Raw genomic sequence first — 18,758 nt, 5'->3', positions numbered from 1 at the left:
CTATAGTATGATGAGTTTTCAGTGAGTCATATTTATAAATGATGCAAAAATATATTAAAGGAGCCGATTTAGAAAGATTTGGTGGCATCTAGTGGTAGATAATACGCATTGCAACCAGCTGAAACTTCTGGTTAGGATTCCTTCACTGTTCACTGTTCAGAAGTTTTGACTGGAAGCTGAAATATCCAAAGGTGTCTCCTCATCTCCTAAATAAATGAAAGAGATGATTAAACGTGGTAAAATCACTGAATAACGCTGTTTCGCATTACAGATTGGTGTTTCTCATATGCTGTTAGGCATGTTGGAGAGGGCTGCTAGCCCAGCACAATATGTGCTCACATTTTTCCCCTTAAGATCCAGGCATTCAGGAGGTTTTTACTGGAAGCGAAATTATCTGCATAGGTTGATTAATCTTCAAAACAAATGAACCTCAGGATATAAACCAGTAAAAACACAGTTATGTTTAAGTACATATGCCAGATAAATGCTAAACATGATGTTTGGTTGTTTTTATAACAAAATACCCCTCTTTATCCATCTTATCCCCTCTTGATCTGATATATATATATATATATATATATATATATATATATATATATATATATATATATATATATATATATGGCCTAATTTACTGATTTACTTCATGTGATTGTAGTCCCTCACAGCTCTGTATCTCAGCTGTGACTTTACGACTTCAAGTTGTCAGAGCTTGTATCGAAAAGTGAATAACCAGAGTAAACTCACAAACTTGTCAAAACTCAGTGGTATTCACCCTTCAAAGTGGCTTTGTTTCAGAACATTTAATTCAGGAACAATTGTATTGCTTTCTGTCCTTGATATCTTACATACATTTGTAGACTTATGACAGTTATAGTCTTCCTCTTGTTTCATTTGATTTATCTTGCAAATTTGCCTTGACAAAACATCACCAAAAATGTCAGTATTTAAGACATCTACACTATTTAATGTCTTAGGTTCAGACAATTTAAGCTGTGTTCAGAGCTTTTAAGGATCTCCAGATACCCAGCAGTACTTAAAATTAGTCATTGATGAGCAGTGTATTATTGATGAGAGATGGGAGTATCATGTATTCACACAGGTCTGCTTCATGCACAGTCAGATCCTGTTTTACAGAGAACATTTTTAACAGTCTACTAATATATGTTTAATGTACGCATGTGATTATTAATATATATGTTCAACATCAAAGAGCATCATACAACAACCATTACATCCAAAAAACACTCAAAGGGTGGGCAACAGGAGGGGAAATTATAAGTTACACTTGGTACATGTTGCGCTTGCTTTGTTAGCTACATGTTCCCGAGTCTTAGCCATTGGCGCACTCTCAAATCGCTGTCGTTTTGAAATGTTAACAAAATTATTGGGTTTTTTTTCTTTGTCAAAATGAAAAGGCGCTGAAATTTTAGATAACCACTAAGCTTACCATGCAGACAGAAAACCCCAAGAACAAAATTCAGCTTGTTAGAAAGACAGATGTGAGACACCCCGTTGAGTTACAGAAGAGAGGGGAACAGGGTTGGTAAGGAATTTTGGGGTGATTTGGCACTCCATGGGGAGCCTTTTCAAACAGAGGTCACTGCACTAAAATCACAAATTACACAATTTAAATAAAAGTCTAAGTTACATCAGAAAAAAAAATCAGAAGCTCTTACAGGTTTACATAAGAATACATTTGGCTTTATTTCTTGAAGCTTTGGTTTCACTTTGCATGACTTTTAATTATTAAAAAAAAAAAGCTTGTATCTTTTTATTTATTGACAGTACAAGTAACTCAAATTAAAAAAAAAAGTGTGATAGTGAGGACTTAAATAGATTTAATCTCTAACTTCCCCTAACTTTTATTTAATAATGTAACTGTCATGGGACAGACTTGAGGTCAGAGTGACAAAAATATAAGTTTATCCCATAAACTATAACAATAATGTCAGCTATTCGTTTGTGGACTCCTGTTTTGACGACTCGATTTCAGCGAGAGGGTGGCGCTGTGGAGGAGCGAGGGGTGGATCTGACTGAGAAGCAGAGGACACCATTGGCAGACAGCCTGTCTCTAAAAGTAGCCACACCCTTAAAGAGGGGAAATGTAAGAGTCTGATTTAAAGACCAAAATTGTTTTTTGTTTTAGGCTGTAATCATGTTTATTTCTGCTGCTATGTTGGGCATTTAATATGGGGGTCTACAGGGATTGACTGGCTTTTGTAGGCAGCCTCAAGTGGCCGTGCAAAGAACTGCACTTTTTGGCACTTCTATGTTTCTTTAGCCCATGAGGTTGCTTTATGGTTCATCCTCGAGTCCAAGTGGACCTTTGTGACATATTTGAGGAAATTCTCTCCAGGATTCTTGAGAATCACAAGAATGGGACAGACGTCACAATCACAGTGACCTTTGACCACTAAAATCTAATCAGTTTATCCTTGAGTCCAAGTGGACGTTTGTGCTAAATTCAAAGACATTATGTCAAGATTCAGTTATCAATGGAAAAACGAAAGGGCAGATAACCCAAAAACATAATGCCTCAGTCCATGGCTATCCCCACCATGGCCTAAAACTGTCAGCATGAGACAGTGAGCCCTGTAAAGACATTTACATTGTGTGTTTTACATCACAGCACCGTTTCCTATGCAGCTAAAAATGGCTTTGTGCCGGTTTGTGATCAATTATGTCGCATTTTTCAGATTCCACATGAGTGGATGCTTGAAAGATGGTTGGATCAGACTTACATGGTAAGATAAGATTCCTCTCAAACAGCCATGCAGGGTATTAGGATAGTGGGGGCTTTTACAGAGCAAAAAGGCAGCTACTGTACCATGTCAAATCTGTGCTTAGGAGAGTGACGGTGGAGGCAGCAGTGCAACAGCTGCTCTGATCATGTGCTTGGTCAGAGCTTGATGAGGCTTATGGGAAAGAAGACATATGTCTGTTGATAAAGCAAATTCTTCAACATACGTTCCATAGACACTGATATTATTGCCTTGTTTGTATAATTAGCCGGGCAGATAAGAGATTAGTGTGAGCTGGACAGTTAACGTCCAAGGGGAAAGCCATGACAAAAAACATGACAGTAAGCCAGTTTTATGTTTCATTTTATAAAAAAAAAAGTGCTGGAATATAGGTCACAACATTGCACAATGTCAGGATAATATTGACAATATCGAAATATATATATATATATATATAGAATTTTTTTAATTATTTTCCTTTTTAGAATATTGAGATATTAATAAAAACAAGCACTACAGGTGTATTCCTGGTCATTCTGAAATAACTTTCCTCTGGCCAAACATTTGCCTGGCTCACCATTGTGGAATAAAGTTTTTCTGGGGGGCAAAACCTCAAACAAACTATGTGGATTGAACCAATTCGGTTTTCAATTGGAGTAACTCTCCCACAGAATGCGTTGCTCGATGACAGCAAATTAGTCTTGCTTCCCTGCTCCCCAGCTTTCTTTTCATGTTCGCAAATATTGATGAAACTGTCCATGAAGATAGGAATTCTGTTCGAAGCGCTGCAGCGGATTATCATTAATTGTTAGGTGCAACAAACCAACAAAGCCTTTCAAATTAGAAATGTACTCAAGGAACGAGAGGGGAGAGATGGGGAGGGAGAGAAAGACAATGTGGTGAGCAGAGGAGGAGATGGAGGATAAGAGAGAAGAAGTACAGCTAAAGAAACTCAAAGAGGAGCAAATTGCAACTCTCACACCAACAACAGTGCTAAATTCCTCTACTCTTATGCCTCCTTTGCAGAGGCATTATGCCATAAAAACATCATCTTGTAAAGGGTCTAAGTCCAAAATGAGAAAGCAGGAACAAGATAAACACAACACTAAAAAGTAAGCTGATGCATTTTCCTTCTGCTGCTCTTGATATTACATTGCACTTGGATGATTTGTGATGTGTCACTTTTGTATTTCCCTTTTTTTTTGGAGAAATGTAACAATAAAAAATATTTTTAAAAAATACTTCAGCTACTGTAAATAATGTCTTTCTATTTCCTGGTTTCTTTCATGAATATCAATCTTGAGATTGATTGCTCATCTCATTTTATGAGTCTTATCAATTATTGATGGGACTCATACTGTGTCACAGTTGCTTGTAATTTCACTCCTGTATGATTGACGGTCGCAGCCTGAGGCTTTAATATAGAGATGTATTTTAGATTGCCATTCTAATACTATACTAATGATCTCTGGCAGTATGCAGGAGTTTACTACTTGAATTTGAATAAATCCAAAACAGAACAGCTTCATTTGTCTGGATTAATTGCACACAACAAACACATTATCGCTATAAATGTTTAGTATAATACTATAAGCTACACTTGATGAATCCAAAACTAATAGCTGTTTCTAAAGGTAAACCAGAGGTTCAGACCTTAACATTAACAATAACAACAAACGTCTGAATTCTAAGACAAGAATGTTAAAGGTAGTTCTACTCTAAATCTTCAGTCGCTCTGTCAAATTAGGCAGCACTTCAAATATGAATCAAAATAATGCAGCTGCATTGCCTATTTCTTCCCTCAAATGTTCCAGAAACTAATTTCAGTGCACTGTTTAGCTGCAAAATAAGAAAGTTTGTAACCAGACCCCCATGCAGTTAAGCACCATCCAGACCAACTTTCTGATTTTACAGCTCAACAGTACACTAAAATATGTTTCTGAATACACTTGAGGCACGACATAGGCAACACATTAGCAGAATCTTCAGTCATATTTGATCACTGCTGCCTAGTTTAACAGTTTATCCACAGTACAAAAGCAATGATATACAACTACGTGTAAGACTCTTTGGCTCTGATTTAGGCAGAGGAATGTGATTTCTTTTTTACTTAAAGTTACCCACTGCAGCTTTAATGGGGAAAAAAAAATAATTCTCATTTATGGGCATTTATGGGAAATCAGATAAAAGTTTGAGTTACACTCTCTTCAGGGTGATGGTTTCCCCACATGTGGTCAGCATTGATCCATTTTATGTAAGTCTGTAATCATACAAACGTCATGTGGTGGGCACCCTTGACATTTATTTATGATTTCTAACAAAAGACCAATCCTAACATCATATATTTGCCCATATGTAATCCACTCACACCTCAAATGTACAAATGGGAGCATAGCAAAGCGATAAGAGTGTTAGATCGATAAGTTAAACCAGCCAGAGGTTTCCTGCGTTGTCATTGGATCTATAGTCATTACACTGAATATACAGTGGAGCGTGGAGCTTATTCAATAAGCCATAACACAGCAGGCCTTAGGAATCACAAACTCATTCTCTCACTGGAATATAAAAATACACATTTCAGTACATACAATTTACACACAAACACCAATGTATATATACCTTCATATGTAGAAACACAGATACTATTAAGGAACACACACACACACAGATGGACAATGGCGTACATTCAGAATCAGTGCCGTTTGAAATCACACCCACTACATTCCCTGCAATGTCTTTCTAAACCCTCCCTCTCTACGTCACACTCTCTGTCTCTCAATTCCAAAAACACGAAGACGCTGATGTTAAAATTAATCAGGTGGTTTTTATTCCACCTCACTGCTCCACTGTCCAACGCTGAAGCCACATTCTGATAGAACATGACAGCTCTCCCTCTTTCTCTGCATCTCACACACTGCTCATCTTTTTGTTTCATTTTCAATCCAGTATGCATCATTGGCATGAATGGTACATGAACATTATTGCCAAAGCCTAGAATACAATGGGAATTCATCAACAAACAGAAGAAAATGAGGAAATCTTTCCATTCATTGTTCACTTCTCTCTCTCTCTCTCTCCTTGAATCTGTTTGTTGAGGCTTTTCTTTTTCCTGCTTCCCTCCACCCATCTCTTCAGCTCTCTTTATCAATGTTAAATTTGTTTTGGAAAACAGATTGAGGGTTGTAATGCACCTTTTAGTGAGGCTGCGCTCTTTTTGAATTAAAAGCACACTCTGGTAATCATGTGGAAAGACATTTCTAATTGGTAATAAACCTTTTGATTAGTCTTTATTAAAAGTTACAAACACTGACTTTAATTCATTTCAGCCATCTGGAATTCAGGGCAAGCGCAGGATAAAATAAATACAGCAACATTTAAAAGGTGATTGAATTTTAATATTTTCAAACTGTAGTTACAAGGTGGGAAGATTGGAAGCCAGCTGGCCCTTTGAACATCACACTGAGCATGCCGCTGCAAAAGACTTGACCCAGACAAAGATGATCTCATCATTTTTGGGACTGTCAACTCTGTGGTGATATTTAAAAAAAAATGCCTCAATAAAATGCTTAATATTGTTGAATATCTATAAGTGCATTCATATTATAACATCGGGCCCATTTTCACGTCTGAAAATTAGTTCATTTATTTTCTTTGAAAGCACGTTTAGAGTGTTTTTACTTTTGTCTGTTTCTTCTCTTATAAATATCGACTACCGTTCCTAAGTGACAGACTTACTGTCTATTTCCTCCCCAGGTTTTTCCCATTTAAATGTCAGCACATGTTTTATCTTACTTAGATCACTAGAGGCTGTTCTACTTCCCTGCTAAACTACTGCAGCCTGGTGGGCTTGTGGTCAGTCCACATTTGTGCCTGTATCACACTACTTGGTTTGCTGTCGTTAGTACCTGTCTCGCCTTATAATATTGTCTTTGGGAGACTGGCTGTGGTGGGTTATTTTTGGACACGTACTGTGATGTGGCTATTTTTTGCAAAAAGAGGTCCCATGCTATCTTTGTAGATATATACAGTCCATTGTACTGAACAGTTATTATATTTTCACATATTTATAGTGTCAATCATCAAATTTGAGAAAGGCCCTGAATTAAAATACTCACAATTTATTCAGTGCTCCCACCATGTAGACTCAAATATACAAAGATAACAGTTATAAGCTTTATCAGTACTTTAACATTCATTTCATTGACTCTATTTCCTTGTTTGAGTGATTTAGCTTTTCCACTTTAACCAGCCCAACCATCAGCCATGTTCCCTTATTACTATTTTGCAGCCTTTAATTTAGTAGTGTTACAGCCCTGAAGGTACAAAAAGCACTTATGCTTTTAGACTCTGGCAAACTGGCGAGTCTTTACAATCCTTAACCTTACTTATTAAATTAGCAGGTGATGTTGCACCTCCACTGGCATATCATTTTTAATTCATATTCAGCCTCAAATGACATCCCTCTTATCTGGAAGTCTGTTTTTGTCCCGCCATTACTAAAAGCTGGAGACTCCACATTGTTAAAACATAATAGGCCCATTTTCAAACTGTCATCCCTGTCTTAAATCTCAAATCCTTTGTGAGCAGCTAAAAGCATTTTCTATTCACTATATTATTTTTATTTTATTTTATTTTTTATCTGGTTATCAATCGGTTTTAGGAGGGGGAAAACACAACTAGTACAGCTGCCTTTAAAGTAGTTAATGATTAGGTTCAGCATTTAGATGTTGGGCTTCACTGAGCAGCTTTTAACTTGTGAGTCAATAACTATACAATTATGAAATATACACTGCTCAGTACTGGTTTGTGACAAAAATAAGTTTCAGTTTCAAATATCAAGCAGAGTGCATACAAACCGACAGCATAAACCATTCCCTGATACTATCATTGGTGTGCTGCTGGGATCAGTCGTAAGACCTCTTCTAAACTGTCAAGGTCAAAATGTAACTGATGATGTTTTTTTTATAACAAACTCTGCTGTTAAGTTGAGTGTGATTTTTCATTAGTGGTCAGGGCTGCTCTTTATTGTGAGCCTGAAGTTGAGTTGGTGTATGAGAAACAAGGCTTGCATTTTGGCAAAAAAGAGGCTTGCCTGTGCCTGGCGGGGCTTTATGGTGATATATTGTCTGACTGTACATGCAACAGTGTGTGTACCAAAAACAAACAAACAGGGGGCTGTGTTGATGGGCCTTGTTAGATGAGAAGATGAAATACAACACAGAAAGTCTGCACAAACACACAAACACACACACACACACACACACACACACACACACACACAAACACTATTCCTATTTTTTTCCTGTGCTGTTCTTACACCATTTTGGCTCCACTGGCACTGGATACAGTTTTACATACTTTTGGTGATAAATCAAAATCAACAAATAAAAATAATCAGCATAATGCTGGCAAATCAGTCAGTTTGGCAACTATAACAACAACTAATCAGAGAACAAACAATCTTCTGCTTGGCTTTGTCTGCACAGTATGTCTGTTTCTCTTCCTCTGCCAACTGAAATGGGCCTCACTGCTACAACATCTAAAGTGTTTGCAAAAGAAAAATCAACGACTTGCAGCACAGTGAGACTTAAACTGTGCAGTTTTACATACTACAACCTTCTGCATAATTATTTAACGGTGCATATGTTGCTTTGATTTTGTACGTCCATAGTTGAACAAGTAAGATATACAATATTTTGTGTTTATGGCACTTATTACTTGTTTAACTTTGTGGACCTGTACGTCACAGTAAGTGTCAAAGTCTTCTCCCATAGAACACTGGTCCCCCATTTATCAGCACTGAAGCAAATAATGTAAAAACAAACACAAAGGAAAAAACAATTAGAAACTGTCAAATCTGAATTGAATTGGGATGATCAAGACGGGCATTTCTGCAAACACTTGATGAATTGGATACAGAACTTGCCTTCTAGAGAGTTTGGAAGTGGGTCAAAAGAGTCATAATTTTTGGCTGGTAGATCGCCCTGTTTCACAAAGTTTTAATAACCATTATTTTGTCTTTTCTGTAAGCCAATAAATTACTGTAATGGTTTGTTCCTCATTTGTTCCACTTTGTGATGCGTGTACATTGGGTCTGAGTTGTACTTAAACTGACAGTGTATTAAAAGTGTAATACAATTTACAGTCTTAATAAGTTGATATTTGTACACAATATTAAAAATAAAGAAAGAAAGGAAGAAAGGCCAGTCTGGTGCACTGGATGCAGGCACACATAAAACTGCATCTAAGAGAAAACTCAGATGCATACAGAAACGCATACACACCTCTCTAATGTGAACACTGAGCATGCAGATACATTGTGAACCCTCCCCCTCACACACAACGGGACACCTACAGAGACCTGTTCTAGTACCTGTAGACAGATGTAGAACAAACTAATTAACGGGAACAAATTCCATGCAGCCTAAATTATTGACCATGTTCATTTTTCTCCATAGGTAGTAGCCATTTTTTCTTTAACCTTCTGTCATTAGCCTCACTCACATCTCTCAACCCATATTTTCAGAAACAATAAACCCTGACATACAAAGGACCTCAGGGTTGAGTTTGAGCACACTTATACCACTAAGTACAGAGCAAGAGAGGGAACGATGACAGGCAAATAGAAGGATATTAAAAGGAATACTACCGCATAAAAATTTAACCCTACAGATCACATTTATTCACATTTTCTTGACACTGCATTAGCTGTTTGAAATTCACAAAAGAATTGATTTTAAAAGACAACTGTTGGTTTTGAATGGTTTAGGACCAAAAAACAAGCCAATGACAAATATGAAGGAGCAGCACGTTTTTTACCCAGTGGCAAAGTATGTTTCCAGAAAGAAATTCTGGAGAAACAAGAGAAACAAGCATGATGAGGTATTTCAAGTATTGTAAAAAAAAAAAAAAAAAAAAACCAGGATTTGACCTGCATGGTGAGTTAAATACCATATCATGCCCACCGAAGAATTGTTAATGTAGCTCATATCTAGACTGTTCCAAACAAAAACATATGAATGGCAGCTAGGGCTGGAAAATATAAAGATATAATATAAAGATATTATATCGTGTTCAGATACGAGACTATAGATATGAGACTTAGATATTGGTTATTTTTATGTAATGTTATGGAATAAATTATTGTTATGTTTTTCTGATTTTAAAGGTTGCAATACAGTAAAGTCATGTACTTTTCTCAACTTATCAGGCAGTTGTAGTTTTCATACTTGCCTTTAGCCAAAACACAAAAAATTGAATTGTGTTCATATTTTTTCAAAATACCAACAGTCATTTCTATAATACTATCACATCAAAGAGGGAATTTTGTAAAAAAAAAAAAAGTCCTCTTTGATGCAGTAGTGGTAGAGATAACAACAGATTTCTGCATTATGGCGAGGTCAACTGGTAAACTGTTAAATTATGTGAAAGCATAACATATGAAAATGTGCATACAGAGAAAACACACACCAGTCATACACAAAATACCAGTCACCATGACTTCTAGGTGTCCACATGCATACACACAGATGTACATAAACACACGCGCACACACACACACACACACACACGTATGCACGCACGCATGCACGCACGCACACACACACACACAATAAACCCATGTGTCCCTGTGGTGATGGATTGGCTGGGAAAGTATTTTGCAGGCATTTCTAATATTCAGGACTGTTGTAATTTTTCACACAACCTTTAATGTCAGCCAGCAAAAGAGAGAGAGGAAAGAAAGAAAAAAAAAAGAGAGAGAGAGAGAGAGAGAGAGAGAGAGAGAGAGAGAGCAGTGTCACCTTTGTCTGGGGAAAACAGGTGAGGGAATGGCTGAGGGGATGCACAAATTAGAAAACTCAAAAAGTGCTTTGGTCGTCCTTTGCCTTTCTGACCATTTGGAGACACTACTGTATATGGCGGTCCTGGTTGAGAAAATGACTTTGGGCATCTTTTTACAACTTTGCTTTAAGATAGTATATTTAACTTTGTCCTTGAAGCCAATCTCATGTTATATTATTAGTGGATGAAGTTGTACACAACTGAACGAACACTTTACCCCCAAAATGGCCATTTGTTTAGGAACTACTCACCCTGTGCTATTTGGAATTTTAGTGTCTCATGCATTTGATGAACGAAGAATCTAAAAACTATAAGAAAGGTTTAATAACTTAATGTAATTTGGGTCTGTGTGGGTCAGCAAAACTATGTCAAAACATCCTATTACAAACTCTCACACAAGTCGTGCAGTATAATCCAAGTCTCATTTATCCAGTCATATTTTCAGTATTTCCCAAACAGACAGCCCTTCTGATGGGGAATTGTACTGAAAGTGAGACTTATCTATGGTTTCTTTAAAGCTAGACTCCATTGACAAAAACTGTAATTTTGCATCACTGAACACTGGAGCTGCTGGTCTATCACCACTATCTGTTTGTCTTATTGTGTGTATATGGTGAGTTGGAACAAACCTTTTAAAACACTAAAGTCACACATTTAGACATTAAAAAAAAAAACAACCCTAACAAATCAGCGTAGCGGTAGACTGGAAGCTCCTGTGTTCAGCAATGAAGTCAGCTTTAAGGAGAGCTTAGATAAGTCTCACTTTCATTTTAGTTTAGGGTTTTAGCAATAATTCATGTGTCTGAAAGGTAATGAACATGCACTTGATAATGAAACTTGGATTATAGTGCGCAAGTTGTGTGAGAGTTCTTTTGCGCGTACAAAGGTAAGACAAAATCTACAGCACACTAAACCAACCTTTTCTTTATGATTTTTTTCATGTTTCAATAACCTTTAGTTTGTCTTTGTTATAAAAAAGGTTTAGTTATTTGTCATAATACAGGCTCTATTTTGAAATATTTGCTGTATCACTTACTAAAGAGAATGTAATTTGATGTATGTAGGATGGACCTCCTACTGCAAGTCCCCCAAATCCATTTTAGAGGAAACCCCTTTATTGAAATTATTGACTGCTTCACAGGAGGCAGTTTGCTCAGAAAGTCAAGCTACCTTAACCGTTCCCTCAGGGCTATATGCCAACAGCCAGTGCATGTATAGCATCTTTTTCTTTATCTTTCTCCTCTCCACCTCTCTCCCTCTGCAACTTCACCTCTTATCTTTCCTCCTTGCTCTTTCCTCAAATTGCTCAACTTTCTCGATCTTCTGGTGCTTTGGCATGGCACTGATGCTGTGAGAGTTGGATTAAGGAATGGATTCTAACTCTGCTAAACCATGTTAAAAATTAAAGTAAGTGTGGTATGCTGTGGCATGTCATGTAGCCAAAGTCATCTCCTGTACTGAGAGTTTAAGGTAAGTAAGAAAAAAAAAAAAATCTGATCTCGAAGTGAGCAGGAGTAAACCTGTTATACCTTAAATTTTATACATAGAGAGTGGGCCTGAATTTGTAAGAGACTGGCCTTCAATTCTAGTTCTCTCCGTTTTAATTTAAAAGTAGACATTGTTGATCTGCTCCTATAAGCTGTGTTAATTTGCTTTTGCTGCCATTTGCTGTTAAAGCAAACTCAGCACTTCCTCCATCTGTTTCACATTAAAACACTTCCAGCAGTTCAGGGGGTAGAAATCCTCCACCTCCCTGTGAGGCCCTTTTTTTAAGAAACATCAACAAGGAAGTTTTCAGGTATATTAACTGCAGCTTAAAGAGATGAGATCAATAGCCCTGTTTTAAGAAGACAGAAAAGAAAACTAGCACTGATGTGCACTCATGCTGTGGGACTACACATTTATTTTGCATGTTTTGTTTTTTTGTTTTTTTTTCCCCCATTCATTCATGTAAGAGGAACTGCAGCTCTATCAGTACTTTCAAAACCACCTTGAAAAAAAAAGCTAAAAGCTGATTGTGTTTGTACACGGTCCCTTTAAAATAAAAAATAAATGTTCATGTATGCCTTAATCCTTATTTTGACATGTTAAGTATATAATATAGATGTAGGTGTGTTATACTGATTGGACCAGCATTGAAATACTAATGACTAAATAGATTAAGGTAGTTGCCTTAAGCAGGAACGATAGCAGCAACAGTAGAGAGTAGACAAAAAAGAGAATAAGATGGCAAAATTATATTCCCAATAATCAACACAAGTCAAAAATAGAGCCAACAGCAGTTAAGAGGTCTGCTGTGACCACAGACTGTTTTTTTTTTTTGGTATCACATGGTATCATATAAGGTAGATGTCTCATTGAGATGACTGGAAAGTGCTGAGGGGAAAACTTGACCTACTGAGTGGGAGCAGGGCAGGACTGTCAGCACATTTCCTGCGTAGAAGACTCCATGTGCATGTTCAAGCTTTGAATACAGTGTAACTACACTGTGACACCTATTTCATATCACATTGAGTTTATTCATTAATGTTGCAATTATATAGTCTTTTCAACAGAAAGTTGTGTGTGACAAATCTCGACCTTTGCAACATTAACTGACTACAACAGCATACACTTATGTACCAGCAGCATAGACTAATGTACCATGTCGCTGATGCTTTGTTATAGCAAGGATACCAATTTTTGTGTGTGTGTCTTTGTGTGTGATGAGTGTTGCCACTGCTCACAGTTGTTTGCATAGTATCTGCACTAAAAATACCTAATGACTTGTTTTGCCTTGGGTTTGCACATATTGAGGGTTATTTTCTATATGTTTTTCTTTCCCTGTGATTTAAAAATATGCTCTTATAATTATAGCAAAAGTAAAAACAGTGAGGAAACTATATGTTTTTTTTTATAACAGTCACTTTTCTGTACACATGGTATGTCCATCTGGAGCTTTTTATGAAAGGACAGCTAAAGTAGCAAAAGCAGACAAATAACCAGATAAGGTTAACAGTAATTTGACAGACATTCTGTACACTAAGGCAGACAATGTGAAAACACTGGAAAAATTTCTTGTCATATTAAGTGAATACAATTTCTACTTATCCTCTACGTTAAGTAGGTTAAATAAACTGGGAATGAGAAAATACTATGGATTAAGTTAAAACTAAATCATCTGTAACAAGCATTATCCAAGATGCCGATCCCATCCCCTTAGATATGTGCTGATTACACGCTGCTATTCTTGCAAGCTCTCAACATAATCTACGAGGTTGATGTATTCAGATGTTTTAATGGTGAATATAAAAAATGTCATTCTTACAATATAGGGTTGGTAGCAAAGGATGGAGCTGGACTGAATCTGACTGATCACTGAGAAAGATATTTTAAATAGGCAGTACTGATTTTTTCACCTACACTAAAAAGTTCCTCGTTATAGCTCAAGGTTCCAGATCAATTCTACCACAAAGGCGAAGTACCTTCACTCACCTGAAATAGAGAAGAATGAGTCCATCTACATGAACTGGAAACATAATAATGAAAAAGTAGCAACTCCTAGTTTTTAACCTACATGTAATGAGTTAAAATTTAACCTTCGACCCTTATTTGGTAGTTAGGTGCTCTGCCATTGCATGCCAAGGCCAAATACATTAACTTCAATTTGATTTCTCATTTTGATGTTGAGGTAAATACAACCCACTATTAATAAAAAATAAAAAATAAAAAAACAGAGACATGGGATTTGTATTCACATCAAAGAGCAGGTCTGCATTATTCCAAAACTTAATTTTGACCAAAATAAAGTAAAGGCCCTTTGCCTTTGGACAGTAGAATACTGAGCAAATAAAACAGAAAGTGCTAACAATTTGTGTCGCCAAAAGCCATCTATATTGTGGCAGTATGATGCCCTGCCAGTTGTTGTCAGTTAATAACACTGCGAGACGGAAACTTTCATAGTGTTATGATATGCGACCGGTGGGCTGAACAGCACCTGGCGCTGCAGTACGACACACCTACAGGTGCTGTAAGTTGATAATATGGCTGGGCAGAACTTGTTGCAGCCATATGATACATGGCTGGACGGTGCCAGGTTGAGATGCTGCTAGTGCAATATAATCCAAGGAGCTGGCAGGAGTGGGTGTTGGATGGGTCACACAAACCCTGGACTTTCACCTGTGAACCTGGTGTTTGCTTCCCATATGAACGTAGAGCTAAACCATGCTGTCTTATTGTTTGTTTTTTTTTCCTCTCTTTTGTTGCCTAAACCGAACCATATGCTTTTTGTTAACATCCTAGCATTGGTTGCTACATCCCAGAATGTCAGATGCAGGAGGATATCTAGAGAATAATATGTAGATGCAAAAGTCCACTGAAAAAGCAGTGAAATGTGATGATGTGGGATGAGAACACCTTGGCATGGGCCAGCAATGAGGACTTTTGTTAAAACACTGAATTGCAATATGTGTACATTAACATGTAACATCTTTTATGTAACTAATGGGCTCATTTAGGATTTTCTCTAATCTAAACCCAATTTTGATGTACAGCTAAAAGGATATGATTTTCTCACTGATGTCTCTATTTCCAGTTCCAGTGAAAATGATGTAGCTACAGGGGAGAGACTACATGATGCGTCAGCTCTCCCAGGAGGACGGATATTAACCTTTCTAAAGCACTCTGCTGTGCTTTGTGTTTGACCGTGGCTACACATGAACAGACAGTCCTCAGTGTCCACAAACACACACTTGTCTGCGATGTGCGAGACCTGCACCTGCGTCCCGCATCACCTCTGACTGACAAATGACAGCAGAGAGATTCCCGCTGCTTTGCTCGTTCTCCACAAACCTCTCAACCACACAAATCGTGCACAAAATCACAAAGGAACAAGTTGACAAGTGCAGTTAACATCACCTTGCTTTCACCAACAGCTGCGTCCCACTTCACCTCTACAACCGCACAGACAGTCTGAGTGACAAATGACAGCAAAGGTCTAATGTCTCTTCACACTGGTGTTTGTCTGCTTCCCTCAGTGCTGTCACCCCTCTACCTTTCTCTTGTCGTAAAAAACATAAAATAAATCTAAAATGTTAGATCATTCGGGAGAGTAAGGAAGTAATCCTGCTCGGCTCAGTGGTTGGATGAGGGTTTCCACACTGGTGTGAAGATAATTCAGAACCTTTAAAATATTGGGAGAACATATTAAAGCACAAACTGATACTAATTTTATCTCGGAGTAATCCTTATATTTTCCGAAAGATATCTTTAGAATTACGTCACTGACTCAGGTTTAAGTGTTATGATAGTGTACTACTCCTATTTGAACTGATACTGATATCTTCAATTTGGCACCAGTACCCACTGGTACCTTTGACCTGTAGTTTACACCCTTTGTAATAACAAAAATGTTATTTCAATTATTAAAAAAATAAGTCCAAACTTCTGAATTTCAAAATTGCTATTTATGCAGAACATTTTATTCTGGTTAGACATGTTGTACTGGCCATCTTTTTGTATTACAAATGTCGCAGCAAGCTTTGTCTTTGGCAAGTTTTAAAAAGGTGTAACCACAATTGTGAGCTCCGTCGGATCGCCACTGAATTCTTTTGTCAGGAATGGAGGCATATCAGACGTGTTGTTCACTCGCACATTTTACACAGGCAAGAATGACGCATAGCTAATTCTTGTCTTGCTGGAAATCTGAAAATACAAATGATGCCAGCATACTTGACTTCCACATCGCAAACGTTCCTCTGAGCTGGTGTTAGCTATTGTTACCCAAGTATAATGTTTGGAAAGAGAGTGCCAACTGCTGACACTTTTTTGACCTTTTTTCACAATATAAGTGTCAGTGAGGTTGATGCTCAATGAGGGATGTTAAATCCAGTTAGTTTTGCTTTCAGTAGGCCAACTTTAACAAGTAACTCACCAGTTAACTGGTAAGAAAAAAAAAGTAAAATACAAGGTCTTTCCTTTAGTACACGCTGCTTATATTACTAGAGCTAACACTGATGACACAGACAACAATGCTAATGGGGCTTTACACTTTACATTAACTGCTGCTAGACAACTTCACTGCAAACCTTTCCCCTGCTCCAATGCCAACATCTGTCTGCCTTGAGCGCAGCCACTGTCATTCTCTCTCGCACGCACAAACACACACAAGCTACCACACACACATTACACACTACTCTCTCAGGTACATAAATTTGGCATTGATGGATATAATGTGAATCAATATTTAGTTGTGCGGAAGTAATGTGGCACCCTTGAATACACTGAGTTCACTACCCAACCCTACAAGTAACCTTTAATTTGGTTTTATTTCAGATGTCTGAAACATGCAAACATACAAATTTTAATTTGTGACTAATAAATTTACCTTGTACCTTATATATCTACCCTTGATAGCCATTGTTCACTCACTGAGAAAACATTGCTGCCTGTAGTAGCTTGATGACATAAATCTTTCCAAAGATAGAGAAAGAGCTTGGATGTCCTCGGCCTATCCCTGCTGTAAGTGAATTTAAGACTGACATGGCCATGCTCAGGAAACAGTGACAGGTTCTCTGTCAGTATCTGTCTGTCTCCTCGCCTCAGCGCTTCCTCTTCAGCCCATCTGAGCTACGAAAAAAAAAAAATTGGAAACGGGTTGAAACACTGTCAGAAGGAGAGACAGAACAGTTTAATGTCTCTTGGATCAAACTTGATTAATCAGTAATTGCTCATTTTTGAAAGTGACATATCTGTGGATGGACACCTCTATAATGTAAAAAAAAACAAAACAAAAAAAAATACATTAAGGTGAAAGGAGTGATACGTTTTAAAATAGACAAATATATAGGGAGCTAGAGTTAGATTTAAGGTTGAAGGCACAAACTGAGTGATGCCAGAATGAAAAGAATATGATTACTTTGTGTTACTATGAAGCCAGTTTATTTATTTATTCAATGGCAAGCAAAACAAGTGTCAGAGGCACCTACTGTCTGAACCCATAGCGACTCTTTCAAAGTTTCAAGGGTAGAAATTATGAAAGCAACACACAAATCCCAACAGCAATTCAGCCCACACAGTCATGTTCAGCATTATCTAAACAGTCTGAACAGGGACTATTTAAAAGGTGATAAGTGAGAGCGCTAATATTGACTTGTTGATATTCAGTTCCGCTGCAGTCATTTATATGCCTTCCTAACACAAGGATCACATTAAATCCATAATGCATTCATGTCACAGAAAATTGCGTGCAATGTGCTACACAGTGATTCTGCAGCACAGGCGTATTAATACTCAACTCACATGTAACATTTCCGCAGTTTAACAACATAGAATCTCACTGGGGTCAAATGTTTTCACTACAAACATGTCATTCAAATCAGGTGATGCTACTATAATTATGTATTTTCAATGCACTGCGACATGGAAAGCCAACTGTAACTGTATACTACATCACAACAATACATTAATGACAAAACAATAGAACAGTAATGCTTTTGTCATTGGAAAAAAAATATTGCATTTTTCAGAGAGTGATATATTCAACTGTGATCCAATGCTAGCAGCTGGACGTCTCTGATTTTTATCAACAATTTCAGGAACCATAATTGTTACACTGTAACTGCTTTCTGACAGCTTTTTTCTGTGTTGTTCTGTCTTTAAATCAAACGACTGGATGCTGATTATTTTTTCTCTGTCACAGTCAAGAGAGCAAGCTTCAATGATTGGGCCAGGCGGGGGCAAAGTCTACTCCCAAATCTGTTGCCATGACCTTAATCCCTCTCCACCATCACCTGTGGAGACTAATAATACAGATCAATATAGAGTCAGTGTTGGCTAGGGAACAGGTGACTATGTGCTGGCTTGCTAACACCCCTGTGTGATGCTTTGCTACATGCCATGCATTTTAACAATCCCTCTGGTGCTGCAAAGACTTCCTCTACTCAACCCCTGTGTCATACCCAATCAAGTCTCTTACATACTTGCTGTTGAAAATGCAGAACAACACTGTGGTTTGTTTCTGTGGCTGAAGGCCAATTTATAGTATCAGCAGCCGTGTGTCCACAAGGGTTTGTTTTGGACGGTGTGACATGAATGTCATCATCCACACATATCCTTTGTGGACATCCACGTGCAGCCACATTTTTGTGATTGTTCATACTGCGCATGCTCAAATCTCTCCCTCCAAACTCAGGG

The 18,758-nt window shown here is 37.6% G+C and overlaps 1 protein-coding gene across 2 annotated transcripts in view; it reads right to left on the bottom strand.

Annotated features, from left to right (window-relative positions):
- The window catches only part of sgcz (sarcoglycan zeta), a 407,248-nt gene that overhangs the window by 137,074 nt on the left and 251,416 nt on the right, over positions 1 to 18,758 (bottom strand). The gene's annotated exons all lie outside the window — the stretch shown is intronic.

Source organism: Plectropomus leopardus, chromosome 3, assembly GCF_026936395.1.
Source record: "Plectropomus leopardus strain MGB_pleo_1.0 chromosome 3, ASM2693639v1, whole genome shotgun sequence".
Classification (NCBI taxonomy): Eukaryota; Metazoa; Chordata; class Actinopteri; order Perciformes; family Serranidae; genus Plectropomus; species Plectropomus leopardus.
The sequence above is the reverse complement of the archived record's forward strand: the minus strand, read 5'-3'. Positions and strand labels throughout refer to the sequence as shown.